General features: G+C 46.1%; 1 protein-coding gene across 3 annotated transcripts in view; it reads right to left on the minus strand.

Annotated features, from left to right (window-relative positions):
* Window positions 1-25,479, minus strand: part of gse1 (Gse1 coiled-coil protein) — a 507,238-nt gene that overhangs the window by 164,362 nt on the left and 317,397 nt on the right. The window lies entirely within an intron of this gene.

Consider the following 25,479-nt stretch of genomic DNA (forward strand, 5'->3'; position numbering starts at 1 on the left):
GCCTTTAATTGTTCGATAGGTTTCAATGGGATTCCCCCTCATCCTACTAAACACCAGCGAGTACAGACTCAGAACCTTCAAATGCTCTTCATATGTTAACCAAATAATCGCATGACTAAAGAAATTCCCCCTCGTCTCCTTTCTAAAGGTGCATCCTTTTATTCTGAGGTTATGCCCTCTGGTCCTAGACTATCCCACTAGTGGAAACATCCTCTCCGCATCCACTCCATTTAAGCCTTTCACTATTCGGTAAGTTTCAATGAGGTCCTCCACCCCATCCTTCTAAACTCCAGCTTGTACAGGCCCAGTGCCGTCAAACGCTCATCATATGTTAACCCAATCATCCCTGGGATAGTTCTCGTCAACCTCCATCGGACCCTCACCCACGCCAGCACATCCTTCCTCAGATATGGGACCCAAAATTGCTCAGATTAAGCTACGGGTGTAGTCCCGATCTCCCAACCTACCTCATTGTACCTCTTTCACTTTATTTTATCCGCACTTTCTCTGTTGCTGGAACACTATATGGTGTAGAACATAAAGTGCTGGAGTAACTCAGTGGATTAGGCATCATCTCTGGAGGACATGGTCAGGCAACATTTCAGGTTGGGTAGGAAGGAACTGCAGAAGCTGGTTTAAACTGAAGATAGACACAAAAAGCCGGAGCAACTCAATGGGTCAGGCAGCATCTCTGGAGAAAAGGATTAGGTGACGTTTCGGGTCGACACCCTTCTTCAAACTGAGAGTCAGGGGAGAGGGAGTCTAGAGATATGGATGGGTAAGGTGTGAAAATGCCAGATCAAAGCAGACCATGATTGGGAAATGTAGAATGATTCATTGTTAGCTGAGGGGAAGGCGACAAGGGGGCATACAATCAGTAAAATTAATCAGAAGGACAGTGAAACTATTCAGAGAACTAGGGTAGGGGAGGGATGTTGAGACTCAGGTTGGGATTCGTGAATCAGTCTGAAAAAGGGTCTCGACCCAAACCTCTGCCTGTCCATGTCCTCCAGAGATCTTGGAGTTACTCCAGCAGTTTGTGTTCTATGGGATGATTTGACTGGATGACATGCAAGACAACAGTTTCACTGTTGAACCCAGTCTGAAGAAGGGTTTCGGCCCGAAACGTCGCCTATTTCCTTCGCTCCATAGATGCTGCTGCACCCGCTGAGTTTCCCCAGCAATTGTGTGTACCTTCGATATTCCAGCATCTGCAGTTCCCTTTTGAACAGTTTCACTGTACCTCGTACATGTGACATCAATAAACAAATACCAACACATGCACCTGCTGACCAACTCCAGGCAGCCACCTACAAGTTGATGTTAATCTGCTTTCCTTTCCAGCAGGTTACACTCTGCACAGACCAATGATGATCCTCCACTTGGTCTTCAGTACTGTGCTACTTGCTTCCCGGGTGGTTTAGTGATCGGTGAGCCATTTTATGCCATTGGCTTTGAATGACTTGTTTTTATATGATCAGTATGAGCCATCAATTAGGAATTAATTGGCTCAAAGGATGCTATCAGTCTCTGTTTCCCAAGATGTGCAAATTGCCTGTCAGATAGATCTTCAACCTCGGGATGCTAGCTGACAGTGTGAGGTTGTTATACACTCCCATCACCAATGTGTGCATAGGTGTGCAAGGAAGCAACCATGTGAGTGTTCAAATGGAGTACGCAAGGGGGATAGAATTGGTTGCTCACTTGTTCGTTCAGTGTTTAGTGTGTAGAGATACAACATGGAAACAGGCCCTTCCACCCACCGAGTCCACGCCGATCATCGATCACCCCCACACTAGCTCTATGCTATCCCACTATATCATCCGCTCCCTGCGCATTAGGGGTGATTCACGGAGACCAATTAACCTACAAACCCTGCACGCCTTTGGTAAGTGGGAGGAAACCAGAGCACCCGTAGGAAACCCACGTGGTCACAGGGAGAACGTGCAAACTCCACTTTTGCCCCGCACATTTCCTTTAAACTTTGACCCTATCGCCTTTAAACTATGCACTGACATTTGACATTCAAACCCTTGGAAAAAGTTTCCGACTCTCTACCCTATCTGTGTCGGCACCTTGAGGCATCCAGGAATGGAATGGCACAAGATGCAAAATTCCTCTTCTTTCCCCCCCACAGGAATCTTCTGGCCTGTGCTCTTGGATGTTGCCCATGGCCACACAAGAGGTGGATTAGTGGATGAATGTTGGTGTAACCACACATCCCCTTCTCCCCCTCTCCCTCTCTCTCTCGCCCTCTCCCCCTCCTTCCCTCTCCCCCTCTCTCTCGCCCTCTCCCCCTTCCCCACCTCTCCCCCTCTCTCTCCCCCTCTCTGTCAGAATGAGTCATTTCAAAACCGAGGCATTTTCTAAATCAGAAGCTATGGCATGAAATGGGTTTAGCAAAGTCTGCCACCATTTTGTCCCATTTCCATTAAGTAGGTCATCGTTTACTAGACCAACTCTTCTCCATTGTCCATCGCAACTAACAGTACAGTTACCGGCGTGACTGTGCAGGTTCTCGCATGCTTCTTCTCCACTCTTCAGCTGTGCTCTCCTACACTGGGAAGACTAATGCCCTTGTCCCTCCAGTACAGCGTTTCAGACTGGAACGTCAGAATCATTCCATTCAAATCCCTTCACGCCCACACCCTCTCCAAACTTCCAACCTCCGTTACCTCTTCCATCCACAATTCCAAAACCCCATTCCCCACAAAAAAAAACCATGATAATCAAGGGTCTTTTACACCCTGGTCATTCCCTCTTCACTGGAAAGAGTCGAAGGGGGAGGTATAGGGACAGATGTTGCAGCTCCAGTGGTTGCGGGGGGAAAGTACCTGGGGAGCGGGTGGGAAAGATTGAGTGAAGCAGGGAATTGCAGAGCAAATGTCACCATTATGTATTCATGTATTGTCCTGCTGCTGACTGGATAGCGCGCAACAAAAGATTTCCACTGTACCTCGGCACACGTGACAATAAACTAAACATAAACACTAGTACCCATCTCGTGCTGACTATGAAGCAGCCATAACAGCACTCAATGTTATCTTGGTCTCTTTTTCCATTCCAATGCAAAGTTAAATGAATAGGGCACCCTTAAAACGGCGCTCCAAAGCAGGTGAGTTTCCGAGCTTCCCCGTTAAACCACTTCAAGTGAGCTATTTGTGTGAAGGTCTCTGCCTCTGGTCTGCTTGCTCTGCCAGAGAAAGACTGAGCTACAACAGGTGTCGTCAGGCGTAACCGTCTGTGGGTACAGCACCGCAGTGGGCGAAGAGAAGACGCGCGATTAAACTCGATCCTTTGATCTGGAGATATGAGTTCAAATCCCACCAAGGCTTTAGGGATTTAAACTCAGATAATTAAGTAAATGTGGAACTCAAAGCTACTGAATTGTTGTAAAGAGCTTACGACCAATGTGCAGCATTTGAAACACGCTATGGCCTGCGTTTGGGTAAAGCCCCACTAATTTGGCAGACTGTTAACTGCCTACAAAGAGACACAAAGTGTTAGAGCAACTCAGCGGGACAGGCAGCATTTCTGGAGAACATGGATAGGCGATGTTTCGGGTTGAGAGCCTTCTCCAGTCTGAAGACGGGTCCCGACCCGAAACATCGCCTGTCCGGATTTTGCAGAGATGCTGCCTGACTCGCTTAGTTACTCCAGCACTTTGTGTCTTTTTCTGGTGAAAGGATCGACTGTTGTTAAACCCCATCTGGGTCACAACTGAGCTTCAGGGGGGGGAACAGGCTTTGGTTTATTAGCGTGACATGTACTGAGATGCAGTGAAAAGCTTTTACTTCCACACTGTCCAATTAAATCAGATCATACGACACTTGAGTACAGTCAAGCCATCCACAGGTACAACAGGTAGTGCAAAGAGAAGAATACAGGAGTGCACAATATAATTTTACAGCACTGTAGTATAACAGTTACAGAGAAAAAGTTCAGTGTCCATAACGAGGGTAGGTGGGAAGATTAGGACGACCACTTAACTAATGGGAGAACCGTTCAGTAGTCCGATTACAAAGGGGAGGTAGCTGTTCCAGTATTCTACTATTCTTGTGGAAATAAGGGTCTCGACCTGAAACATTGCCTATCCATGTCCTCCAGAGATGCTGCCTGACCTGCAGAGCTACCTCGGCGTTTTGTGTCCTTTTGTGCATTAACCAGTATCTGCAGTTCTTTGTTTCTGCGGTTTGCTGCCTCCTGTGCTCAAGGGTAATTAAGGATGGACGATAAATGTTGTTGCTGGCAGTGACATCCTCTTCCTGTGCAGGAATTGCAACTCACGACAACTTGAAAATAAGACTCGGAACCAACTTCACCGCGGCTGATTTCCCCTCCTGGAGTGCCCATAGCCAAGGGCACAGTGGGAGTCCATTCACCAGATGGACGAGTCATCAGCATCAGCACTTTCCCAAGGGCGTTGGGAATAAATGCTAACCTTGCCAATGATGCCCACATCAGCCAGCGTATGAAATCCATCAACCTTGGAAAATGTTTTAGCTTTTATTTATATAATCTCACCATTTGTGGTGCTGGATTTCACCAGAATGGATTTTTTTTTTTTTAACAGAGAGGTGTTTATTTGCTCTCTGGACTCTGGGTTTCTGCAGACTACAGATAAGGGGTGCAGTTCAGTTCCGTGTTGAGTCTTCAAGGTGTGCACCAATGCAGCCAGTGACTCCATCATATCATCAACCACAGTGGTGCTGCACCAGAGGGCCGGGTTTAATCTTGACTGCGGGTGCTATCTGTACGGAGCTTGTAGGTTCTCCCCTGTGACCGCGTGGGTTTACCCCGGGTGCTCCGGTTTCCTCCCTCACTCCAAAGATGTACATGTTTGTAAGTTAATTAGTTTTGGTAAAAAAAATTGCAAAAAAATTGTCCCTGGTGTGTAGGATAGTGTATGGGGTGATCACTGGTCGGCCAGGACTCGATGGGCCAAAGGGCCTGTTTCCGCGCTGTATCTCTTATGTCCAAAAATCTAATTCCACAGATGTGCACGTTTGTAAGTCAACTGGCTTCTGTAAATTGCCTCTAGTGTGCAGGATGTGAAACTGGGATAAAATAGAACTTGTGTACGGGTGATTATTGTTTGGCATGGCTCTGTGGGCCAATGAGCCTGTTTCTACACTGTATCTCTAAACTAAACTGCAAGAAGCAACTGACCCCTAGATCAGGGGCAGTGACCACCTGGGTTAAGCAACTCAAGATTGTAGAGTTTGCTGCAGGACCAACCTGCTTCCCTGGCATTCAGACATACCACATGATGATAAATCCTCCTTATAATTCAGCATTCAGCGTGGCCTTGCAGTCATCGGAGGCTTGGCTAGATCTCACACAGTCCAAAAAAATCTGGGGTGATACATGTGGTGAACAGCAGATGATAGAAAAGCAATCAGCCCAGACTTGGCACGCAGTGGATGAAATAGAAATAGCCTTCGCTCACTGTCTCCTGGAACAGGTGACAACTCAATGGGAGCAGAGCAAAGACCAGATGCTAATTTGCAGAGTCAAATATTGTAGTTCATACACACTTATTTATACAGGAGCCAATTATCCTCCCTACTCCTCTAGTCAAAGGCACTCTTGCCATGTGGCCTGCCAAGCAGCTTTCAATGCGGGATTACAATTCCTCTTCAAGAAGAAGGCAAGCGGCAATGATGCAGAACCGCTAATTAATAAAAGAAACACTCGCTACCCCGACAGCTTCCCGGAGTATTGTTACAAACTCAATACATGGCTCATTGTTTAAACAAGAACAATTTGGGAAGCACTGTTATGTCAAAATGCCCTTAGCTACAGATGGACTACATGCCATCTGCTTAGACACCCCTACCTACCCAACCAACCCGTGTTCCAAAGCTTATGCCAACAACCATTTACAGTATGTAGTATATTTGGAAAATGCCTAATGTTAAGCCAAGCAGAGAATGGTGCACTGGGTAGTTGCTTCTATGCAGGGGAAACCTCATTGAAACTTAGTGAAAGGCCTGGATGGAGGGAATGTGGAGAGGGTGTCTCCACTAGTGGGAGAGTCTGGGACCAGATGTCATGGCCTCAGAATAAAAGGACGTACCGTTATAAAGGAGATGAGGAGCAATTTCTTTAGTCAGATTGTGGTGAATCTGTGGAATTCATTGCCACAGACAGCTGTGAAGGCATCAATGGGTAATTTTAAGGCGGAGATCGGCAGATTCTTGATTAGTAAGAGTGTCAGGAGTTATAAGGAAAAGGCAGGAGAATGGGGATGAGAGGGAAAGATAGATCAGCCATGATTGAATTGCGGAGTAGACTCAATGGGCCGAATGGCCTAATTCTGCTCGTATTTATGACGCAAGACGTGAATTTGGCTGAGAGGATTTACAATTGCCACGTTTGGAGAGCAGCCCAGAGGACATACACGTCCACTTGAAGAACATGACAACAAAAGGTTAGTGGAACAAAGAATGCATTCCGCAAAAATGAGTTGTATTTTTTGGGGTGGGGAGGATAGCATAGAAGGTGAAGAGAGATGAACAGGGTTGAGGGAAAGATTAGACCTAACCCCACTCTGGATACATAGGCACCAATTTTGAGGTTGGTGCCGGAAGAAAAATGTTGCACAGTCTTTAAGATGAGGCATTAAACCAAGACTGGTGCGCACCCACTGTAATGCACAGGAGAAATCCCATGACACATTTTCCAACGAGCACAGTCTTGTACTCATAGAAACATAGAAAATAGGTGCAGGAGTAGGCCATTCGGCCCTTCGAGCCTGCACCGCCATTCAATATGATCATGGCTGATCATCCAACTCAGTATCCTGTACCTGCCTTCTCTCCATACCCCCTGATCCCTTTAGCCACAAGGGCCACATCTAACTCCCTCTTAAATATAGCCAATGAACTGGCCTCAACTACCTTCTGTGGCAGAGAGTTCCAGAGATTCACCACTCTCTGTGTGAAAGAGACATAAAGAGTACTCTAATCAGAGTAGGGGAGTCAGGAACCGGAGGTCAAAGGTTTAAGGTGAGAGGGGAAAGATTTAATAGGAACCTGAATGATATTGTTCAGATCAAGGGTGGGGACGGACCACCAGTTGCCGGTGAATCGGTGGTGGACCAGTGCCAGGAAATTTAAATCCATCAGTTGATGCCACATACAAGGAACGTGGAATGTCTGGCTGTCTATTTTGCTTGAGGTGAGGCTTTGCTGTGTGGCAATTGGCCACCTCTCCCCCCGCGATTACAGCAGCGAATGCACGTGGCAGGGTACTTCACCGAGTGAAGATGACTTGGGGACTCTCACCCTTCATAAGGTACCATGCACATGCTCATCTGTCTTTCGAGGAATTGCTCAATGGGACAAGATGGGAGCCGACATAACAGCCTCTGAGCTGACACTTCAGTCGGGCTCGAGAGATAGCGTTGGATCAGAAATTACCGACACAAGACACATAGTTCCGCGCCGATCACAAAATATTTTGTTTTGAAGTGCACCTCTAATTAAACCCTTTTTAATTTTACCCTTTGTGTTTATCATGCGGTTCTAGCAATCTCAAAGCTAATAAAACACATTTTTCCAATTCATATATGATGTCTGGGCTTTGATATCAAAGTGGACTATAATGGCTGTGTATAAGTGGTCTGATTTATTACAGAGCTGTAATTGATGTTTATAAAAGGTAGCTCTTACAGCTACTCAAAGCAGGATTTGAAAGACAATAAATCAACCATTTCCTAAAAAAAATTCTAAAAATGTCTGAAATGAAAATGAAGCACAACGTTACTTTGAAGCAATATTATGTCACCTTTTGTTTCCTGCTATTTGCTCTGGTACATGTTGTGGTCTCCTCTGTGAAGTCAGTTGCAAGCACTTAGAGGCACCCCAATTTGTGGGAGTTCTGATGAATGGTGTTTGCAACCCGCTCCGGGCTCCAGGAGTACGTGCTGAGGGACACACTGAAGCTTGGTGCAGCCAACGCCAAGGCTCTGTGGGGGAGGACCACAGTCTAGTGTCCTTCTGCTGCTGGATATCGAGGGGCAGGGTGGGGTGGAGACGCCCCTCAAACGAGGGATGGGATGGCAACCCAGGGGGGCCACATGAGTGGCGAGGGTGCAGGTATAATGATGTTACTATGAACTCTACCAAATACAACTGTAATGAATGTACGTATAGCCACTGAGGATGTCAGAAGAATTTTTGCATAGTTCTTCTTTTGTATATATATATATTTCCGAATATAGTTTATTTTGGTTAAAAGAAGATTTAGATTTTCCAATCTAAATGGCACCTAGTGTCCTATTACAATTTCTTGCCCACCCACTCAGCCCACCTATCTCTCTATATTAATGATCTCTATAGAAGATAAAGCACAACAGTGCAGCACAGGAATGGACCCTTCAGCCTCACGATGGTTGTGTTGCCGATCCATATCCCTCTATTCCATGTACATGATCCATATCCCTCTATTCCCTGCACTTCCATGTGCCTATCTAAAAGCCTCTAAAATGCCGCCATCATATCTGCCTCCACCACCACCACTGGCAATGCGTTCTAGGCCCCACCACTCTCTGTGTAAAAGATGTCCTGCACATCTCCATTAAATGTTCCTCCTCTCACCCTGTACCTATGCCCTCTAGTATTGGAGATTTCCACCCTTGGTGAAAATGTTCTGACTGTCTACCATATCTGCTTCTCTCATAATTATAGACACTTCTATCAGGTCTCCCCTCAACCTCCGACATTCCAGAGAAAACATTCTGAGTTTATCCAACCTCTCCTTGTTGCCGAAACTCTCTAATCCAGACAGCATTCTGGTAAATATCCCCTGCATCTTCCACGTCCTTCCTGTAATGGGGCAAACTAATACTCCAGATGTGGCCTGACCAATCATACTGAGCTGTATAGAAGTCATATAGATATCTTTTAACAGATTTCAACATTATTCATTTTACAGACAGTGGGGGCATTGATCTCCAAAATGGTGACTTAACTCATCATAAAAAGTATCAAACATGATCCACACTTAAGATGCCTTCTTTTCTTTTGGTGCCTAGATGTCTCTATGCATTTCTTTGAACAGGGCCTGGTTGTTCATTATTTTTAAACTGAGTTTAGAAGGAGGAGGGGGAACCTCATTGAAACTTAGCGAATTGTGAAAGGCCTGGATAGTGTGGATGTGGGGAGGTTGTTTCCACTGGTGGGAGAGTCTAGGACCAGAGACCACAGGCTCAGAATAAAAGGAAGTATCTTAAGAAAGGAGATGAGGAGGAATTTATTTAGTCAGAGAGTGGTGAATCTGTGGATTCATTGCCACAGACGGCTGTGGAGGCCAAGTCAATGGATATTTTTTTAAGGCAGATTCTTGATTAGTATGGGTGTCAGGGGTTATGGGGAGAAGGCAAGAGAATGGGGTTGAGAGGGAAAGATAGATCCGCCATGATTGAATGGTGTAGTAGACTTGATGGGCCGAATGACCTAATTCTGCCCCTAGAACCTATGAACTTCTAAGTTTCAAACTAAAACAAATGCTTCCATATTTAACTCAATATGAGTGATGCAAAATTATACTTTGTTTCTTACTTTACAGAAATAACGGCAGGGTTCTGAAGGCCTTCATCATTAACCAGGTTCCATTTCCCACGGTTCTATCAACATCCGTAAAATTCCCTCATCACCACTCTACACACACCACAACTCCATTCCCAACAAGGGTGATATGGGAATCAATGGTGTAAAGAATGCCAGACTTCATTCCTCTCAGCAGGAATTAAAATGTAAAATCAATCTTAATTGCATGCTTTGGCTTGGAACTCTGTTTCATCATCGTGATAATTGAGGTTCAATTCAAACCAAAACCACTTGGTGTAAAGAAACACAAAGTGCTGGAGAAACGCAACGGGTCAGGCAGCATCTCTGGAGAAAAAGGATGGATGGAATTTCGGGTCGGGACCCTTCTACGGACTGAAAGTAGGGGGTGCGAGGAGGTAAAGTCCTGGAGGCGAGACAAGGCCAGGAGCAATCTGGGCTGGCCACAGCTGGAGAGCAGTAGGAACGACAGTGGGGAAGCAGTGAGTGAGGGTGTTGTAGAACGGCCGTCAGAGAGAGGAAGAGAACTTCTTCAAACTAGGCAAACCTGCACATCTTGAGGAGATTTCACAGTGGAGTAGGCCAACATGTCAAAACAAAGAACTGCAGATGCTGGTTTATAACTAAACACAGACACCAATACAGGAAGCATGAAATCCATTGATTTAGTCAATGGTTGAATTCCTCTTCATGGTATGCTGTTGTGTGCAAAGATGCTGCTGCTTCATGGACTGTGAAGAGGTGCTATTAAATTTAGACTCTTTCCTTAATCCTATATTGTACTATTTCCCTGAGAATGTGGATACAAGGAACTGCAGATGCTGGTTTACAATAAAGTCGCAAAGTGCTGGAGTAACTCAGCAGGTCAGGCAGCGTCTCTGGGGAACATGGATAGGTGACGTTTCAGATCGGCACCCTTCTTTAGACTGATTCAATCTGAAGACAGGTCCCGACCCAAAACATCACTTATCCATGTTCTCCAGAGACGCTGCCTGACCCGCTGAGTTGCAAGTTAATAACCTAACTTTAGAACCAACCAGAGTAAACAAAAGGACATAATGTGCTGGAGTAACTCAGCAGGTCAGGCAGCGTCTTTGGAGAACATGGACAGGTGACCCTTCAATTCGAAACGTTACCTGTCCATGTTCTCGAGAGACACTGCCTGACCCGGTGAATCACTCCAGCACCATGTGTTCCTGGGAACTTGCTAACACTGCAGAAAAATGCATTTCTAAAGCACCTGTCACATCCTCAAGATGCCCACCCTTGCAGCCAATGCAAGGTGCAGTCCTTGTTGTAATGTTGCAGGTGTTGGCCTGTCCAGTGGGAAGAACTGCTCCAAACACGGTGCACCCGAACGAGCACCCGTGGACGCCTTCAAGTGCTGAGGTGATCTTTCCCATTAATATCCCAAACACAGAGACAGATGCAGCGCAGTACCACTGGGGAGCTATAAGTCATGCAATCCAGGAGAACTTGTGTTAAATTGAATCAATCCATCTCGGAATTGGTTGCTGTAATTTACTGCCGGGGAAGCCATCCGCGAATGTTGCGACTGCTGTTCGGAGGAGCACCTCGCCAGCTCCCTTGTTGCAGGGGAACTGGGGCTGATCGATCCAACCCCCCGTTACTGAGGCACATGAACGCTTAACAAACGTGATCAATAACAATAATAAGGCTTCGGGTAAAAAGCTCAGGGAGGATAACAAAAGGCCAGGCGTTAAAAACGTTCACCATTGAAGGGGAACTTAAACACAAAACTCACAAGTGCACATAGTTAGGTCTCCAGTTACAGGCAAGGTAGAATGATAGTTTCGTTTGGTTTAAGAAAGAACTGCAGATGCTGGAAAAATCGAAGGTAGACAAAAATGCTGAAGAAACTCAGCGGGTGAGGCAGCATCAATGGAGCGAAGGAATAGGTGACGTTTCGGTTCGAGACCCTTCTTCAGAGTCTTCTTTGGTTTGGTTTAGTTTAGTTTGGTTTAATTTAGTTTGGTTTAGAGATAGAGTGGTCCGCACTAACCAGTGAACATCCGTACACTAGTTCTATCCTACACAGCGAGGACAATTTACAGAAACTAATTAACCTACAAATTTGCACGTCTATGGAATGTGGGAGAAACCCGGAGCAGCCAGAGAAAACCAACACGGTCCCAGGGAGAACATACAAACTCCGTACAGACAGCACCTGCAGTCAGAATCGAACCAGTGTCTCTGGCGTTGTAAGGCAGCAACTCCACAGCATCCCGCCGAGCATTTTGTGTCTATCTCTGGTGTAAACCAGCATGTGCAGTTCCTTCCTGCACAGACCTGGACATTGGCCTTGCACTGTGTGTGGAGCTCGCTGGGTGTAATCAGGCCCCTTTTACAAGAGGACTTCACTGGTTGCAAAGCAATTTGCGGTGTGCAAGGCCCAAAGGAAATGCAGCTTCTTCCATTCTCTGTATCAGAATGGAGCACTTCAATCGAGGGTGCTCGTCTGAATAAAAAGGAAAAAGCTAATCCCCCCCCCCCTCCCCTTTGTTCTGAGGTGCGTCGATAACATGTCAAATCAATTTGTTGCAGAGACATCAGATGACCCACCGTGTAGGTGCCCGGAGTATTAATTATATAAAGTGCAGCTTTACTCTTAATCCCTCTTCTCATCTTTTATTAACCCGTGGCCCACACGCAATTAAACAGGACGCTACCATTCCACACAGCTGGGCCCACTTCTCCAGTTCACCGTGGCACTCTCCGCGCACACTGAACATTTGCTAATTATAAGGTTGATAGCCGGTAATGATTTGTACATTGGAGATCCTTCTGCCACATGACATTTACACCTGAGTTTGCAGCTAATCAGAGGACAAGCACTTGAAGTTAAATTCGCTGTGCCACACATGGGTTCCTCATTACCGGCTGGGTCAATGCAATAATTAATTAATATACATGGTGCAATCAAAGCCACACATAATCCATATATTTCTGTGCTGTGGTTTTTGGTGCAAGCTTGTTGATACGTTCTTTAAATTAAATACAATTAATATGCTTGCTCTGACTTTTATGGATTATTACAGTTCCTCTTTAAATGATAAACAGGCTCCCGTGTGTGTGTGAAGGCTAATTTGTTTTCAATATGATTCAATCAATTGTGCTCAGTCCCTAAAAAGATGTGCGCACCAATAATTGGCTGAAATAAATCACTCTGCAATTCAAAAAGGGCTGTTACAGAGACACGCGGCAGACCATCATTCGATTTTTAATAAACCTGTAAGTGGGCTCTGCATCTCCACAGCACCATGGGAACAGGCTCAGGGTAATAAGGAGGAGTACCGGTACATCACTGAAGCCCGGCTCCATGCTGCATGTCCGGATGCCCTTTAAATCAATTCCTCCACAGTCGCTGCTCTCACTCTCTTGTGAGAGGATGCTGCACTGTTCTCTTGCCTGACATATGCACTGATATCTTGCAGTGGGAGCGGCACGGTGGCGCAGCGGGAGAGTTGCAAGCCTTACACATTTCTCCGAGATCTTCGGTTTCCTCCCGTACTCCAAAGACGTTCAGGTTTATTGGCTTGGTATAAGTGTAAATTGTCCCTCGTGTGTGTAGGATAGTGTCAATATGCGGGGATCGCAGGCCGGTGCAGACTTGGTGGGCTGAAGGGCCTGTCTCCCCCACTGTATCTCTAAACTAAACTAAGACATTTGGATCAGTTCCTCTCACCACCATCTCCATCCCTCCCCTCCCCCCCCCCACTTTCCTCACTCACCTCGGCATCCATGCCTCAGAAACCTCCTTATCCGACACCCTTTGTCCATGGGAACAGGCTCTCCTTTGTCACGCACAACATCCACATGCCAATCCAGCCCAACCCCCACACTCACCGGTATCCATCCATCTGTCCAGCTATCAGTTGCCAGGCGCAGTTCCAGCCCCACCTCTCTTTTCCAGCTTCCTCTCCCCACCACGACAATCAGTCTGAAGAATGATCTTGACCCGAAACATCACTAGCCCAATCCTTCCGCAGATGCTGCCTGACCCGCTGAGTTACTCCAGCACTTTGTGTTTTACACATCGCAATGACTTCCTACCAAGATACATAAACACATCCACTACTTACAGGACCTCAAATTCTCCACGCACCTTTACCAGACATATACCACCAGGGGGCACTGCACGATGGCAGCCTCGCCAACAGTCTGTCTGTCTTTTTGTCGGGAAGCTCCAAATGACGCAGAAGGTTCGACCAGCTCCGACCCGGGGTTGATCGCCTGGTGCAGGCAGCCAGATTGCCCCGACGCGGTGGGCTCAACCGCCGGCTGAGGAAGCCACGATCGTCCCGTCAACGGAAGATTCAAATTCCTCGTATGTTGCAAAACATACTTGGCTAATAAAGTGTGATTACGATTATGATGTTGCCCTTTACAGCCCAATGCCTTTCATGCCATAGACTGGTTATCAGCTGTGGCTCATCCTTACTGATTAAATCAATAAAAATAGGAAAACAAGTTCCTTCTATTGAGATCAAAAACATGCATACTTCACGTGGAGAGATAAAACAGTACATAACTATTCCGGACAGAGGTAAAATGGCATTTTGGTGGCATGGAGATGGTAGGGGTGGGGCAGTGTTGGACATGCTACAGTCTTCTGGACTTCATATTGAATTCTACTACTTCAGCTAACTTGATTTCTGCCTGTACCATTCATCCATCTGTGATATTGGCTCAGCTTGTTTGTGCCCACTCATGCCCATGCTGCCCTGGCCAGCATGTCTTCCCACTCTGTATGTTCCAACTCCCACGTTCTTTTGTCTCCATTCTGTTGTCTATGAACTTACTCTGTAACTGTGGTCATCCAGCTACTGCTAGTGAGATGTCTCAACCCGAAATGAAGACAATCCCTTTGCCTCCAGCAGTTTTTTGGTTTTTTTTGCATCTTGAAGGGTGCCACGGAGGCGCAGCGGTAGAGTTAGTGTCTCACAGCGCTCGAGACCCAGGTTCGAACCTGACAACAGGTGCTGGCTGTATGGAGTTTGTACGTTCTCCCTGTGACTACGTGGGTTTTCCCTGGGTGCTCCGGTTTCCTCCCACACTCCAAAGACGTGCAGGTTGTAGGTTAATTTGCTTTGGTAAAATTGTAAATTGACCCGAGTGTGTAGGGTAGAGCTAGTGAATGGGGTTCGCTGGTCGACCCTGACTTGGTAGGGCCGAAGGGCCTTGTTTCCATGCTGTATTTCTAAAGTCTAAAGTAACATGTCATTTTATATCTAGACTTACATAGAACATAGAACAATGCAGCGCAGCTACAGACCCTTCAGCCCACAATGTTCGTGTCGAAACTGATCTCTTCTGCCTGTACATGATCCATATCCCTCTATTCTCTGCACTTCCATGTGCCTATGTAAAAGCCTCTTAAACACTATTATTATATCTGCCTCCATCCCCACCCTTGGCAATGCGTTCCAGACCCCCACCACTTCTGTGTACTTGCCCGGAACATCTCCATTAACCTTTCCCCCTCCCACATCATACCTGTGCCCTCTAGTGTTGGAGGTTTCAACCCTGAGATAAAGGTTCTGGCTGTCCACCCTATTTATGCTTCTCATTATTTTATATACTTCTGTCAGGTCTCCCCTCAACTACTAACATTCCAGAGAAAACTGTGTAATAAGAAAGGCTTAATGAATGGTCTGATAGTTATGGGGGCCTCAGGGGACAATGATAAGCATATGATAATTTTATAATGACAATTATTAAAAAAGGAAGGTGACCTGGCTCATTCCGAACCAGAGACTTAAATCTGAATAAAGCAACAACGAAGCTGTGAGGCAAGAGGAGGGTGCAATAAATTGTGAAATTACTTAATAAAAGTGATGTTTCATAATTAACAGAATTACTGGTAATATATAGGGAGCCAGTAAAATATATATGCCTTTAAGGCACAAAAAAAACAGGTAAAGTGATCTAGTCGGGGTAAGCAAGAAGTTAAAGATCACATTCGATTAAAGGAAAAGGCATATAATGTTACCTAATATCCCAATAAGTCTAGGGCCTGGGACAATTTCATAATTCAACAAATCAAGACACTGCTAAGGAAAAGGACAGCAGAATATGAGAAACGTAAATAGACTTTAAAGTTTCTAAGATAGGAAAAAGGAAACGGTCATCATATTACTGTTGCTCCCTAACAGACTAAGACAAAATAAATTATGCTTAGTTTAGTTTAGAAATATAGCACGGAAATAGGCCCTTCGGCCCACCGAGTTCACGAACACTATCCTACACACACTAGGGACAATTTACAATTTTACTGAGTCAATTAACCTACAATCCTGTAAGCCTATGGAGTGTGGGAGGAAACTAGAGCACCCATGCAGGTCGCAGGGAGAATATCTAAACTCCGTACAGACAGCGCTCGCAGTTAGGATCGAACCTGGGTCTCTGGCACTGTAAGGCAGCAACTTTACCGCTGCACCACCGTGCCACTCTCTGAATCGCAGTTGAGTTTTGTTTCATTGTATTGCAGGTTCTTGCCTCACTGGGCAGGCAGGCGGGAGCTTTATCAAAGGCTGACATTGTTGGGATCATTCCTCAGGTGAACCCACCGTAATGTCATCATCATAAAAAGCGCACGGAACGCTGGGCCACCATTCTCCACATCGCACACTGGCGCGAGATGGAATGAACGCATTTATGTCTCCCATTTACAACAGGCGCGGAGCTATCCCAATGAGAAATATAATCAATACGCTCGAAGAAGACCGACTGAAATGGATGTGCGTGGAAATGCCTTTGGCACTGTGGAAGGGTTAGGGGGGGAGGTTTGCCGGAAGGGGGACGGAGAAGACAAAGCATTTGTCTTCATGCTCCGTCTGGATTTGAAGTGCTGAGTGTATTAGAGCCCACACCTTTGGCATAGGGCCCTGCATGACAGCATGCTTGATGAAGCACACACAGAGGGTAATGACGTTGACCCTACTAAGTGAAAGGGGCAGCATTAACGCTCCCAAATATATTCACTAATCAGCTCTCAGTCCAACACATAGTTCAATTCAGATTGATTCCTGTTGTCCCAGTACACAAATAAGATTAGAAGCTTTTTATATTTGATAGGTTCTCGGTAAAACGTTCAAGTCAATTGGTGGATGAGGCACATCTTATCGAGCGGTTTTGTGATCCATGAAGAATGTACAATGAGGAGGGGTTGGTAAGAAAGCATGAATTCACTGAGACGGCAATCAAACAAGAAGCTGCTTCTGAATTGCGCAGCGTATCGAAAAACTCCGCAGAGGAAACAAAACAGTTACTTGTTCTCTGGGGAAACTTTTAGTGGAGCCTGATACCAGATAACTAACCAACAACACTGAAAGAGCACCTCATAATATCACCAATGCCCTGAGCAAGTCTGGGAACACAGATGTGTAGGAAGGAATTGCGGATGCTGGTTTACACACAAAGAGCTGGAGTAACTCAGCGGGTCAGGCAGCATCTCTGGAGAAGAGCAATGTTGATTGATTTATGGAACCATGTGGAGATCTTAAGGATTTTGTTTAGCTTAGAGATACAGCATGGATACTGGCCCTTCAGCCCATCAAGTCCATGCCGGCCCTGGGTCAACTGTTCACACCAGTTCAATGTTATCTAATTTCCCCTTCCACTCCCTGCACGTTAGGGGTATTTTTTATAGAGGCTATACATGATTACTAGCAAGCCGCTCGCAGGGTACAGATACAGGGTAAAGAATACAATGTTTAATGCAAGATAATGTCCAGTAAAGTCCAATTAAAGATAGTTTGAAGGTCTCCCATGGGGTAGATGGTAGGTCAGGACGGTTCAGTTGACTGATAACAGCCGGGAAGAAACGGTCCCTGAATGTGGCGTAACAGTTCCATAGACAAAATCTAATGTCCTCATTGGGGTAGAGGTGAATCGAACAGTACCCTAGCTTATGGAAGGACTGTTCATAGTGCAGTTCAGATCTGCGGTTTGCAACTGGACTCTTGACTGCGTGATTTACAGACCTCGGCTCCTCACGCGCGGGTGTGCTTGTCACGCATGCTCGGACCTTCCACTCCCTGATGTGAATGCATGTTCTTTAGAGGGTGATAAATCTGTGGAATTCACTGCCACAGACAGCTGTGGAGGCCAAGTCAATGGATATTTTAAGACGGAGATTGTACGCTTCTTGATTAGTAAGGGTGTCAGGGGTTATGGGGAGAAGGCAGGAGAATGAGGTTGAGAGAGAAAGGTAGATCAGCCATCATTGAATGGCGGAGTAGACTTGATTGGTTGAATGACCTAATTCTGTTGCTATAACATATGAACTTATGCAAGCCCATATATACATAGATGAGCATCCAATCTCATCACCTATCCATTTTCACTAGGGATGCTGCTGCCTGACCTGCTCAGTTACTCCAGCACTTTGTGTTTTTCCATGTTATCGTAAAAACCCATCTGGCTCACGAATGTTATTCAGGGAAGGAAATCTTACCCAGTCCAGCCTATATCGGTCTCCAGACTGACCAATGTGTTGCTTCTGAACTGTGTTGTGTACAATACATGCCAACATTATCCACATGATGAGGAGGAGTGTAAAGGTGGGCAGTATAGTGGAGCAGCGGGTAGATCCACTTCCTCACAGAGCCTCAGACCCGGATTCCATCCTGATCTTGGGTGGAGTTTGTCTGTGTGGAGCTTGCACGTGCACCCTGTGACTGCGAGGGCTCCATTCTGGTTTCCTCCCACATCCCCTAAAAGTGCATATTTTTAAAGTCAAAGTGCCCGAAGTGTGTAGAGAGTGTATGAGAAAATGGGATAAGATAGAACCAATGTGAACAGGTGATTGTGCATTCAATGGGGCCGAAGGGCCTGGTTCCATGCTGTATCTCTGAGCTAAACTGAACTCAAAATCTCAGGAATAATTCCTGACAACTGGGAAGGGGCCGAGTCTAACCTTCCGTCTGAAGATAGGTCTCGACCCAAAACATCGCCTATTTCCTTCACTCCATAAATGCTGCCTCACCCGCTGAGTTTCTCCAGCATTTTTGTCTTCCGTACTTTCAAGGTCAGTTGCGGGAGGCACTCCCTGGGGAAGGAAGACTGAAGGCCCGGAGAGGAGAGAGGGACGGCTCGCTGTCGATCCAAATGGGGTGGCGGCTACAACAGGCCTTCTTGGCCAGCTGCAGCTGGGACTGTGTGAAATGGCACCAAACCCAAGCGACTATTGTATATGGACTCAGTGTGCTCTTTCAATGCATGGTGCGTACCCGGGATTGTCTTTATATATGGCAATAATCTCACTGATATGCAAGCAAAAAAATGTATTTCACTGCACTTTGGTACACGTGACAATAAAAGAACCATTGACACAGTCTACTGAAAATACATTCAGGCCCTTTGAGATCAAAGAGGATTCTTGCATCAACAACAGGTGATATAACAACAAAAGGGCCAGTCTGTTTAGAAGCGCTCCTCGATGCTCTGAATTCAACTTTAACAGAACCCGGTTAACAACACACTCAGATGTTGTCCATTACCCTGTTCAGCTGCTTTTCTGCAATGAGAAGGTAATTTGCAGCATTAGTTTGAAGCCTAACAAGGCGCGGGCACAAAGTTTGGATGCGATGCATGTCAGGCAGGGAGATGGAGCAGAGGCTGTGCTCACCTCCGGAGAGAGCTGTGCAATTATGAGAACAATTATACAAACATTGATGCCGAGGCAGCCATCTCCTGCTCAGCAAAGTAGAAAGTGACAATCTAGCCATCATAGCGTTATCTTTGATATAAAGGCTTTCAAGTATTGATGGTTCCAGCAAGCTCATTAAATGTAATCAATCCATCCGTTATGTGCCAGACACTGAGACTAATCAAGATAAAGAGAGCCCTCCTGTGAAGCAGCCAAAATAGCAGCAAAGCGTTGCACTGCACATCTTCGCTATCCCTTACAAAGTCAGAGTGATCGTGGCTATATCAGAACAATTATTCGCTTATCCATCAAACCAGTTTGGATTTCACTCAAGTGTTCCTCCAATTAAATGTTTCCTGGTTTTATGATCCATCTGTCTTCTGATTGTCCAAAGCTGGCTGGATTATTTTTCATTGGTGGGCAATAGATTTTAATTTTTGGAGATACAGTGTAAAAACAACCCTTCGGCCACCGAGTCCATGCTAACCAGCAATCACCCATATACTCGTTCTATCCCACATACTGGGGACAATTTACAATGTACAGAAGCCAATTCACTTACAAACCTACTTGTCTTTAGAATGTGGGAAGAAACTGGAACACCCGGAGAAAACCCAAGCGGTCACAGAGCTAACGTACGAGCTTCGTACAGGCAGCACCCATAGTCACGATCGAACCCGGCTCTCTGGCGCTGTAAGGCAGCAACTGTACTGCTGTTGCATTTTGGCTCAAACATACTTCCAAAATCAGAAAAGACAAAGGTGCCTGAATTAGGTTTAAGATTGGACTCCACAGGTTTAACAGCTCCGAGATTCATCCTGACCCATGCTCTCAATCATGGACCTGAACAACTAATTTAATGAGACATTCCATGGTTCAAATGAAGGCCAGCACTTAGTGCTCCTGGCCAAGTCAGTGTGCTGCACAGGCAAGGGCACATTGGTGATGGTTTGTCACAGTTGCAGGAAGCTGCTTGGCAACTGGGTGGTGTTTAAGCATATGATGCAAATCACATTGTGGGGCAATGACATCACCTGTCGGAGGGACTCAGCGGGTCAGGCAGCAACTGTGGAGGGAATGGACAGACAATGTTTCGGGTTGGGACCCTTCTTCACAATCTTCAGTTGTCTGTCCATCTGAAGAATGGTCCCGACCCAGAACATTATCTGACCATTCCCTCCACAGATGCTGCCTGACCCGCTGGGTTCCTCCAGCACTTTGTGTTTTGCTCAAGATTCCTTAATCTGTGTGTGTGTGTGTGTGTGTGTGTGTGTGTGTGTGTGTGTGTGTGTGTGTGTGTGTGTGTGTGTGTGTGTGTGTGTGTGTGTGTGTGTGTGTGTGTGTGTGTGTGTGTGTGTGTGTGTGTGTGTGTGTGTGCGAGAGTGGCTGTGTGCATGAGAGTGTTCGGGACATAATTTGTTGATGGCGTTTATAGATTTAAGAGACACCTGTGGGGCAACTTTAACTCAGAGAGTAGTCCATATCTCTGAAAGCTACAGAAGCAGATACAATTGCATTTGGACAGACATATACATAGAAAGGATTTGGAGGGGCAAGGTCCAAACGCGGAAAAATGGGACTCATCCAGAATGCCAATTTTGTCGGCATGGACAAAGTGGGCCGAAGGGCCTCTTTTCATGCTGTGTGGCTCTGACTCGATGGTATTGCTCTGCCTCGATGATTTTATCTGTCTGCAAGTGGCCTATATCCCTCGATTCACTGTCTGTTCATGTCTTTGTCTAAATGTCTCTTAATTTAATTAAATCTTAATTAACTGCACTAAAATTAAATTCCAATTTTTTTCTTGCCTTCTAAATAAAATTATGTGGCTTCAGCCCAGTGAAATTTGTGGGATGCTGGGGATGAGCGAATTGCCAGTCAAGTCATATTTGTGTTTTCCTGACCTTCTCCTGATTAAATCTACATGAACACATTTACAGTGTCGTTGCACTCTTGCCTTGCTTCTACCAGGCTTCCCAATATGCATGTGATGGATATATGTTTATGTAAACACACATACACTCACTCATACACACACAGGCACACTCATATACACTCACACACACAGGCACACTCATATACACTCACACACACAGGCACTCACAGGCACACTCATATACACTTACACTCACACACACAGGCACACTCACACACACTCATACACACACAGGCGCACTCATATACACTCACACACATAGGCACACTCATATACACACACACACACACACACACACACACACACACACACACACAGGCACACACACAGGCACACTCATATACACACACACACACACACACACACACACACAGGCACACACACAGGCACACTCATATACACTCACACACATAGGCACACTCATGTACACTCACACACACACAGGCACACTCATATACACACACAGGCACACTCATATACACTCACACACACTCATACACACACACAGGCACACTCACATACACATGTAGGCACACACTCATTTCCAAACTTATGTGTGCCTACATATTGTACTGTGTGCTGTATGTGTATGTATATGCACAAAAACATGTACATTACCTAACAAAAAATGTATACATATATGTATGGATAAGCACATGCACAAGTAAACACACCTAGTATTGGCACATATTTTTAATATCTACCAACAATGTGTGCACGTATGTGCCTGTGTACGTGTGCGTGCAGACGGACACAAATTCACAGGTTGTGGGTATTGTCTGTGAGTAAAGTGTGTATGTGTGACTTCTAACGGATGATTGATTTGTGCACAGAATATTAACTTGTGGATATACTGTCATTGTACCTCACTGGAACTGTCTCTACTTATAATAACATCCATTATATTTTAACTCGCCACTGTATCTTATTATTCTTGCAGTATATTTTCAGCCTCAGAAATTTATGCTGCAAAGCTAGGATGTCATAAAGGGATCTGATTAAATGCTGCTATTGGCTTGGAACGGTTCCAGCTGGATGCACAATGACGTGTAGCATTTTTTTCTCATGAAAACTGAATTCTGTCACTTCATAAGGAGAGCAATTGGTTAGACGCATTCTTGCACTGAACACTTTGAGCTTCATTCCGAATCGTGCCTGGGATGTAGTTTGTACGCATTAAATATTCTTTTTATAGCCCCCAAGGGCTGTAAACTTGAGAATAATTTCTATCTTGCCTCCTGCCGTTTATCTCCTTCGTCCCTGGAAGTGACAAGGCATTTTGAGGTCTTGACATCTGACTGTGGAAGTGGACAGAGATTGTTCTCAAAGGGTAAGTCCACACACAGTGGTGTAGCCTTACTGCGCCAGAGACCCGGGTTCGTTCCTGAATACGGGTGCAGTCTGTACGGAGTTTGTACATTCTCTCCGTGACATGCGTGGGTTTTCTCCAGGAGCTCTGGTTTCCTCCCGTTTACTGAGCACCCATGGGTCTCTGGAACAAGGGTCCGACCCGAAACGTCACCCATTCCCTCTCTCCAGAGATGCTGCCTGACCCGCTGAGTTACTCAAGCATTTTGTGTCCATCTTCCTTGTAGCAGCAGGAAAACGTGTGCCGTGTTTTTGCCAGCTGATCTCTCCTCTCCTCAGACCCAGATGATGGCTGCGGTGTTCTGATGTCACCTCACTACAGCCTGGCTCTTTCCTGGTGCACGCTGTGTAACCTCATCCACCATCATGTGTGGACCCAGGGACTTGAGCAAAATAATCTAGGCTGTTGTTCCAGTGTGGTAGAGCGCTCAACATCTCATCCAAGCCCCACTACCTGATCTGATGCACAGTAATCTTTTCAACTTTAAATCAAATTAGGGGTGGCAGCACGGTGGTGCAGCTCATAAAGCAGTTGCTGCTCGCAGCGTCAGAGACCCCGGTTCGATCCTAGCCTCGGGTGTTGTGAGTGTGGAGATTGTACTTTCTCCCTGTCATAAGATCATGTGATAGGAGCAGATTTGGGCCATTCGGCCCATCAAGTCTACCTTGCCATTCAATCATGGCTGATCCATCTCTCCCATTCTCCTGCTTCTCCCCGTAATCTCTGACACCCGCACTAACCAGCGCCTGCGACAGCTTGCTCCACATTCCTCTCACATCCGAAAGGCATGCAGGTTTGTAGCATAATTGGACACTGTAAATCACGCCTGGTGTGTTGGGAGTGGATGAGAAAGCGGGATAACGTAGAACTAGTGTGAACGGGTGATTGATGGTCAGTGTGGACTCGGTGGGCCGAAGGAGAAGAAGATATGCGGGTTATTTCCAGTTTCCGGGTCAGTGCTTCCAATGATCTTCATCGGATTGAAGCACTGTTTACTCAAGGAGTTACTCAAGATGTAACTTTTTTACACAAAGGCTGGTGAGTGTCCGGAACGAGCTGCCGGAGGAGGTAGTTGAGGCAGGTACTATCGCAAGGTTTAAGAAACATTTAGGCAGGTACATGGGTAGGATAGGTTTAGACAGATATGGGCCATATTGCAGGCAAGTGGGAGTAGTGTAGATGGGACACTTTGGTCGGTGTGGGCAAGTTGGGCTGAAGGGCCTGTTTGCACAGTGTATGATTCTACACTGCCTGCTTCACTGAATTACTCCAGCACTTTGTGTTTTTTTTAAAGTAAACCAGCACCTGCAGTTCCTTGTGTCTGAAATGTACAGGGATGGACAGACGTGGTGTAGTGTGGCAATATGCAGCCGGCTGAAAATGAATGCTCCTTGTACACATCTCACGTCCCACTGATTACTCTGTATTTATTCACCGCGGGTTGAGTGCACCACTCGGCAATGAAAGGAAGTGGATACAGACCTTATTAAGGTTTGAGAAGCAGGGGTGATTACCTCTGCCCCTGTGGGGAATCCAAAGCTCTTTGGTCCACCACTCCAAAGCCGATTAAAGATTAAGCAAAACCCTTGTCTGCTCTTGTCTGAACTTGCAAACACATTCCCTTCCACAGACCTCAAGAGTGGCACATAGGGCCAGGACTCCCTTATTAGAAGCCTCTCCCCACTGCAGAGGTGAACGGGTCACAATTAGGAGTCAGGACAGGTCAATTAATTTTGGTCACAAATGTTATTACAAGTCAAAATTTATTGTCATCAGCCAGCATTAGCGCTGGCAAGAGGAACAGCAGGTCACACCCCTGCTGAATAAGTGGATAAATTGGAGACATCTGGTGAAAGGAATGAAAGGAAGATTATTAATGCAGAAATGTGAAAGCCAAGGGCTCAGCCACGAATCCATCAGAACAGTCACTTATGTTCAGTAAATTAGAAAAAATGGGGCTGAAGGCTGGTGTGATAACAGCAACGCACGTCTCCAATCTGACAATGCCCTCTGGCATGCACTACTCCAGAGCATCCACCCACAGCCCTGCCACCATTTTAGTTTAGTTTAGTTTAGTTTAGAGATACAGCGCGGGAACAGGCCCTTCGGCCCACCGGGTCCGCGCCGACCAGCGATCCCCGCACATTAACACTATCCTACGCCCACTAGGGACAATTTTTTACATTTACCAAGCCGATTAAACTGCAAACCTGCACGTCTTTGGAGTGTGGGAGGAAAGCGAAGATCTCGGAGTAAACCCACGCAGGTCACGGGGAGAACGTACAAACTCCATACAGACAGCACCCGTAGTTGGAATCGAACCTGGGTCTCCGGCGCTGCATTCGCTGTAAGGCAGCAACTTTACCGCTGCGCCACCATGACCGTGGTAGACAGTAGAGCATCCAGTTGTGTTCTCTGCTGATATCGGACTCCCAATTCCCCACCTAGCCCATGGGTACCATGTACTGCTTTATATAAAATCAGTCACACTTTATTATACTAGTTTTGTGTCATTTAAATATATAGCGTGGAATCAGGCTCCTTAACCCACTAAGTCCATGCCGACCATCGATCACCCACTCACTAGCTCCATGTTATCCCATTTTCACATCCACTCCCTGCACACTAGGGACAATTTGCATAAGCCAATCGGTCTACAAACCCGCACGTCTTTGGAAGCTGGCGCAGCCGGCGAAACCCCACACGGTCATAGGGAGAACGTGCAAACTCCGCAAAGACGGCACCCGTGGTCAGGATCGAACCCGGTGAATGCACAGGATCTTTCACTCAGGATAGAGGGATCAAGACTCGGAGGACAGAGGTTTTGGAGTCATGAGTCAAGAGAGGTTTATTATTACATGTACCGAAACAATGAAATTCTTACTTGCAGCAGCACAGCAGGTTTGTAAACATGTACTCAATAAATAAT

This window comes from Amblyraja radiata, chromosome 17 (assembly GCF_010909765.2).
Source record: "Amblyraja radiata isolate CabotCenter1 chromosome 17, sAmbRad1.1.pri, whole genome shotgun sequence".
NCBI classification, from domain to species: Eukaryota; Metazoa; Chordata; class Chondrichthyes; order Rajiformes; family Rajidae; genus Amblyraja; species Amblyraja radiata.